Consider the following 7,270-nt stretch of genomic DNA (forward strand, 5'->3'; position numbering starts at 1 on the left):
AGGAGATTGAATGTACACTTCACAGAGGATCTGATTTACTGCTCCTGAAAGAAATGTTGAACCGTTTTCATCCTGATGATATCCAGACTCCAGAGGGGCAGCAGTTCACTTCAGCGGTAGATGGTAATGTACATCTTCTCTGCTGTGGGACTGTGAGCCACAGTCTGCAAGAAGAAACCCCACCTAGGAGAGGGGCACCAAGAAAATGCTTCCTGCCAAGACAGTGCATTAAATGTATCCCTTACAAACACATCTCAACTGGGGCTATTTCTGCCTCAGTGAACTGTCAGAAAGGAAAGCAATGTGGTGGATTTTCTTTCATCACATAAAGAAAGTCAGTAAAGCAGGGCACTAGGATTTTACTAGCAAATGCATCAGCAGAAACGGACACAAGTTAGCCTTGACCTCATGCAGGATTCCACAGATGTTAAAGTGTCTGTACAGATGAGTGGGGTCACCTGTGGCCAAGTGGTTCCATCATTAAACCATCCAAGGATTAGCACATGTCTAGTCTAAGGTTCATTGAAAGCAACTTCTGGGTGGTCACAGCAACAATTGGGAGTTTGGGATACTTGCTGTGGTCCCAGGAGGTGTCTGTGTCTGTGGGCATGGATGATATTCATTCATTTCATGTTGGTCCAAAGGCATGGTATTTGCTGAATGTTTCACATCACTTCTGCTTTGAAGTTGTGGCAATTTGTTGTTTCATTTAAGATGTTCATTTCCTCCGCCTCCTTTCTCTACTAGTTTGGTTTATGTTGTCAGTAGTATTCAAAGCATCTTTAACCATCAATCTCACTGTCTTGAAATTATTTTTAATTAAACAAAAAAATCATATTTAATATAAAAGAAGTATATATTAATTAAAACTCTGAGGACAGCCTTAGCAGAGGTATAGATTTCAAACCAAATCAATCAGATAAAGAACCAACAAAAATTTAGTAAATGGCAAAATGTGGGAAGAAAGTATACAATCATTGCTGATGAAGCATTTACTTGGTGCCATGCACTTATTCTGAACACTTTATAAACATCAAAGAATTTAATTATTTCACAAATCTATGAGCTATGCATCTTAAAGACAAAACACTTAGATGCAGAAAGGTTAAGTGGTTTTCTTGTGGTGACCTTTCTAGTAACTTTAAGAACTAGATTTTGAATGCAAACCCACACCCTTAACTACTATACTACTTCTTTCTTGATATAAAGTTTATTAAATAGAAGTCAAAAAATTAGAATGATTGTTTAAATAATTCCAAATATGTCACTGATTATAATGACTATTACTGGGCTAAATTTCCCCTTTGACAAGCAAATTATGTCGAATTAAATGCATTATTTACTTAATACAAAAATGTCACACACAAACACATATAGGATTGAAATTAAGAGAGACAACAGTATCACAGTTGTCACAGAGGCCTGCCAATCTCCCGCTTCTCATATTTCTTGAGAGGTAAGGAGGCCACTCCAGCCTTTGGCTGGTCCCCCTTTCCACTCGCTCACATACAAGTCTCTATTCAGAAGGGAATTCCCTGACCTGGTTAATGCAGGGAAGGTGACTTCTAATCTATTCTCGTGACCACGTTACTGAGTTCCCCACATTAAAAGGTCAGCAGGGAGCACATGTTCTACCTTCTCCTGCAGCTTCCAGGACCAGCTCTGTCATTGCAGGGCTGGGTGCATTGCTGCCTCTGGGAGGCCAAGCTGCTGCTCTTCTCGTGCTCCTCACTCTCAGGCTTTGGCTGATTGAGCACCTTAGTTATCCACTCTGCAGGACCAAGAATCTCCAATTCAGTGAAGAAGAAAAAGGAAATTCCATATTTCCCTTAAGCAGAAGACTACTTTTCCATAATAAAGCTACTTCTGTTCTTAGGACTCATCCAGCTCTGATTTCAGTTGATTAAGAAACCAGAGGAGATGTGCAAGTATTTATCTCCCTCCAAAAACGGGATGGGATTTTAACAAACATGTCAGAAATTGAAAGAAGCAAGAGCACAAAAGACCAAGGGTGTAAATAATAAAATCAACAAACTTGATTTTATAGCTAGAGATAGAAAACAGATAAAGATATGGAGATGTCGTTTCTACCAAAAACAATAAATAATGAACAAAAAATTTTATAAAATTCTCCTGTGTACAGTACCTCCTCTTTATCCCCAGGAGATTTGTTCCAAGACCCCCAGCAGCTGCCTGAAACCTTGGATAGCACCAAACCCTATATACTGCCTTTTCCTGTACATACACACCTATGATGAAGTTTAATGTACACGTCTGGCACAGTAAGAGATTAACAATAACTAATAGTAAAGCAGAATAATTATAATAATATACTTATGAAAGTTATGCAAATGTAATCTCCCCCCAAAATATCTTACTGTATGGTACTCACCCTTCTTGTGATCTGTCAATCTCATCCTCAGAACAATTCTAAGTGACCAATGGGCAGGTTGTGCATAGGCAGTGTGGATGCCTGGACAAAGGGACGATTTGCCTCTTGAGTGACACAGAGCAAGATGGCACCGGACTTCAATGTATTACTCAGAATGCATGCAATTTAAAACTTATGCATTCTTTATTTCTGGGAGTTTCCATTTAATGTTTTTGAACACCTGTTCATTGGAGTGACAAAAACTATGGAAAGAAAACTGCATGTGAGTGGGGACTACTGTACTTTGCTCCCAATAAAATTTTAATTTTGAAAGAGGAAAAATTACAACAACTCCATATGTAGAATAATCCAGAAACTAAGAATAAAAGAATAGCCTCTCTCCCCCAAATGAGGTTAACATTTAAAAATACAAAACAACTTCAAAATAATATTTAGATTTAAAAGAAATCAAAGGTAAAAAGGTGATTTAAAAGGAAATGTAATTCAGAACATTATCTATTGACACCTATATGTCCAAAAAAGTACTCTAAGGAGGATTTATAGTCTCAAATGCATTGGCTTTAAAATATACTGAATATAAATTAAAATACTGTAATAAAGTAACATTCTATTTCAGAAGAACTCCAAAGTAAACAAAAAAAATTTTTAACAGAGGCAAAAATGCGTTAAGTTAAAATATAGTGAATGAAATAAGAATGATTATTAAATAAGAATGAAATAAATAAGGAAAAAAAATATCCAGAGTTCTCTTTGAATGGAGGGCTCACACCTACCTGACCGTTTGCTGGAGTGACCTCTGAGCTGCAGTCTCAGCTTGCGTGGTGCCCCACAGGTGCTCTCTCTGAAGCCGGAGAGCTCAGACCCACCAAACGCATCACAATGCCTCAGTGGTGGTGAACACACTACCTCAGAAGCCTCTCAGCCCATCTTTCCCCAGCTCTACTCAGAAAGTTGTTTCTCAGTTGAGCCACACTCTGACAGTTCCTAACCCTAGACAAGTAAGGAGAGAAGATATATGTGTCAGGCAGAAGTGGCCTTTCTCTCTTTGATGAGAATGCACCACCAGGACCCTCAGACTGTACCCACTGCAGGGAGACAAAAGCGGGGAGGAGAGCCAGAGGAGGGAGTTGCCCTTAGGGACTTCTGGGTGCCTGGTTGGCCTCCCTGGCATGGAGCAGTGACAGCCACCCCCTAAGACACCCTGGGCAGAGCTACTAATCTTGATGACTCCTGCCTGCACTGTGTGGAGGGAGCAGCTGGTCACACACTGAGTCCAAGGAGAAGGTCTGGCCTCCTCCCCTGAGAGGAGGAAGGAAGGGGACAACCAGGAACAGGGAGGACTGGGGCTTCTCTAGGAGACAAGGCCCTCACAGGAAAGAGAAGCTCCACAGACACGGAGGCTGGTCGAGCTTTGCCCATTGGGCAGTGGTATGGACTGAGCTGTGTCTCCCCCAAAATCCAAGTATTGAAGCCTTAACCCCATTATAGCTGTGTTTGGAGGCAGGGCCTTTAAAGAGGTAAATAAGGTTAAATGCAGTCCTAAGGGTGAGGCCCTGATCCAGCAGGTCTACTGTCCTGCAAGAAAAGGAAAGGACATGAGAAGTACACACACAGGGAAATCCACATGAGGACACAGGGAGAAGGCAGCCGCTGCAAGTTCAGAAGGGAGTCCTCACCAGAAACCAGCCCTGCTGCCACCTTGATCTTGGACTTCAGGACTGCGAGAAAATGAGTTTCTGTTGTTTAAGCAGCCCAGCCTGTGGTACTTTGCTACCGTAGCCCAAGCTGACTAATACAGGGAGAAAAAATAAATAAATAGCAAACAAAACACAGCCAAATCTATTGGAATATCCAAGATTCTTCCTTTTGCATATTATATGTTAAAAAGAAAGTAAAAATGTAAAGACAAGTGTTGGCTTTTTTATTTTAAGTAGTGCTTAGCACATTTAAAGCAGTATAAATGGAGAAGGCCATCACACACATCACCTCATTTGACACCCTTCATTTGACACCTCAGCTCACAGCATCTGTCTGGACCTCCAAGGCTCATCCCATTCAACAAATGTTTGAGCAAATATTTGACGGCAGGTCTTGTGGAACATATGTGTGAGAGGGAAGGGCTGACCCAGGGTGATATCACAGAGATGAGCAGCAGGGACCCAGCTCAGCACCTTCCCTTCCGAGCAGAGCCGTGTCCTCCCATGAGTGTGTCAGGGCAGAAGCCACAGAGTCCACGTGGGGTCCTCTAGAATCTGCACCTGTGAAAACAACTGCACCTCCCTCATCCTCCACGTGCCTGACTGGCCTGGCTTTCTTGCCAGGGGTTGGGGGAGCTGCCCAGAGGCGGCCCTTCAACACAAGAGCAGCAGGAGGCAAGCAGGAAACCCAAGGAACTGCTCCCTGAAGAGGAGCAGCCCCAAGGGGTTGTGAGGGGCCCGTGTCAGCTTGGCCTCGGAGATCCCAGCAAGGGTACAGAGGAGCACAGTGCCGTTGCCCCCTAGCTCAAGCACTCTCCCTGCTGCCTGGCCCAGCTGCCCAGCCTCTTTGTCACTGGTCACATGATTGTTTCACAAAACAAGTGAACAAGGCATGGCTGTATGAATTTCCAGCTCCCCACCCACCAGCCTGGGCAGGTCACAGCATCTGTCTGAAGCTCCATTGCTCATCCCATTCAACAACTGTTTGAGCAATTTGACGGCAGTTGCAGAACATACGGCTTATACAACACGAAGCACATGTTTCCTTAGCAGTTACAGCACATCTTACATGCATGCCAAAAGTATCTCAATTAAACAGATGGTGTTAATATTCAAAGATGAGGAAACACATTCTCTACATTGTTGATGGTATTTATGTCAGCAAAGGGAATTTGGATTGGGAGGGTGAACGGATATTAGAGCTTGGGATCCACAGCCAGACCAACACAGGCTTTCGGTGGCTGGGAAAAGGGTCAGGTGCTCTAACCTTCAGGGTCTCCAGCGCTGGGTTCAGGGTTCCCGACCAGGATCCTTAAGCCCCATCCACTTGACAGCCTTGCAGGCAACACCAAGGGGGGCTCAGGCCTCTGTAAATATCTGTTCTTTCTGCTTACAGTCCTTGCAGGAAGGGATGGGCTGCATTTAGCTGCTAAAGCCTCTTCCTCTGTAAGCTGGATATTAAGGGATGGAGTCCAGCTAGATAAATAAACCAAGTCCCTGAGGCAAGACCCTTGCCGCCCCCATAGACTGGAGAAGGTTCCCATAAATGGTCTCTGCGCCAGCAGCTGAGGGGCCTCCTCGTGTTTCAGGATTCGGGGGAGGAAGGGCCACGAGGAGTTGTGGCTCACATCCCAAACCCCACTCCTCACCGGGCTAACACCACGGGGCCTGGGGATCCTCGTGTGCGGAGGAGGACAGACGTGTGCTGGCAGCTGGCTGGATCCTGGAAAATGCAGAGGGGAGGGGAGGGCCTGTGGGAACCCTAAAGCCCCAGGGAGAGGTGGTGGGAAGGTCAAAGGCCATCGCTGTTTACTCCCAGGCACACCAAGCCCCTGGAGCACAAGGCCTGTCAGGCTCAGTAAAAGACAAGCACAGCGGTTCTCTGGTCTCCTGGCTGTCTAATGGGGGAAAGGAGTTGGATAAAGAAGGGCCATTATATCTTAAAATTATAAAAAGAGATGGCCACATGCACTGTCAGATGCCTATGTCATTGTCACTTAAGGCATTATGGGGACAGGTGGCAAGACAAGCACCCTGTAATAATGAGCTCCAACCCCTGTTCTCCTGCTATCCTTAGGGGACCTGCGCTCTGCCTAGTGGCCAGGCAAACAGCGTTGGTCCACAGACTCAGGAGGAAGAAGTCACTGGCTCTGTGAGGATCAGCAGAAACCAAGCAGCCATCCCATTGCACTGCCCAGGACCCTGGTGGGCACCACACATTTGGAAATATTAGGGAAAGGGGGCAGAAGTCAAAACGGAAAAATAAAGCAAGTAAGAGTGTCTGTCCAAAAGTCACCAAGAGCAGCTTACAAATCCTGTTCACAGGTGTTGTTGCCTTGACGCTCCCGCTGGGGTCCTCACACTTCAGCGCAGCAAGTGTGTTTCCACTCTGAGTCGTCAGACCAGGCCAGCTCCATGTCCCAGTGCCTCAGCACAGTCTTTGCCCCCAGCTTGGGGACTGGGGGATTTCGCACCACTCCCTCCAGCCTGCTCTGGGTGTGAAGGCAAGACCTGCATGCAGTCCTCACCTGCAGCCTGCCTGGAGCACGGCGCCCCCAGTGAATGCTGGCTGGAGGGATTAGTACACTCATCATGGAGGACAAGAACCCTCCCCATTTTTGGGCAAATAAACTGAGGTTTCGATTTTTTTTTTTTTTTTTGGAATTATAAGAGTAAACTGGGAGTTGTTCCAGAGCTTCTGATTCCAAATCTCTCACACGCTACCTTCTCAATGTTAAGCGAGACCCTGAGCTAGGGAGGACTGCCTTGATGGTTTTCAGCAGGCCCACTCGACAGTTGCCAATGAAGGGATGTTCTGGTACTGGACTGAAGGGGAGATAACAAAAAGAGACCTCAAGGGGTGAGGTCAACAACAAGGGGAGACAAAAAAAGAGACCTCAAGACCCCAGCACCCCTGCTCTCTCCACCACAGGAGCGTTCAGCATTTGAAGATGTGAGTGGAGAGCCTCAAGGTTTTGCCAAACTTGAAAATCATCAGAGAAGAATCACTAACATCTCCGTTCACTATGTGCCAAGCGCCCTTTGATACACATTGCAGGTTAAAAAGATAAACCAAAGCACAATAAAATTTTTAGTTTGGGAAAACAGGGATTCAAGAATCAGGCAGCTCTAAAAAGGAACTGGTTTGGGAGCTCCATCAAAGGAATGCAAGAAGGAGATT

The sequence above is a fragment of the Sapajus apella genome, unplaced genomic scaffold (assembly GCF_009761245.1).
Source record: "Sapajus apella isolate SASKATOON/1434 unplaced genomic scaffold, GSC_monkey_1.0 scaffold167, whole genome shotgun sequence".
NCBI classification, from domain to species: domain Eukaryota; kingdom Metazoa; phylum Chordata; class Mammalia; order Primates; family Cebidae; genus Sapajus; species Sapajus apella.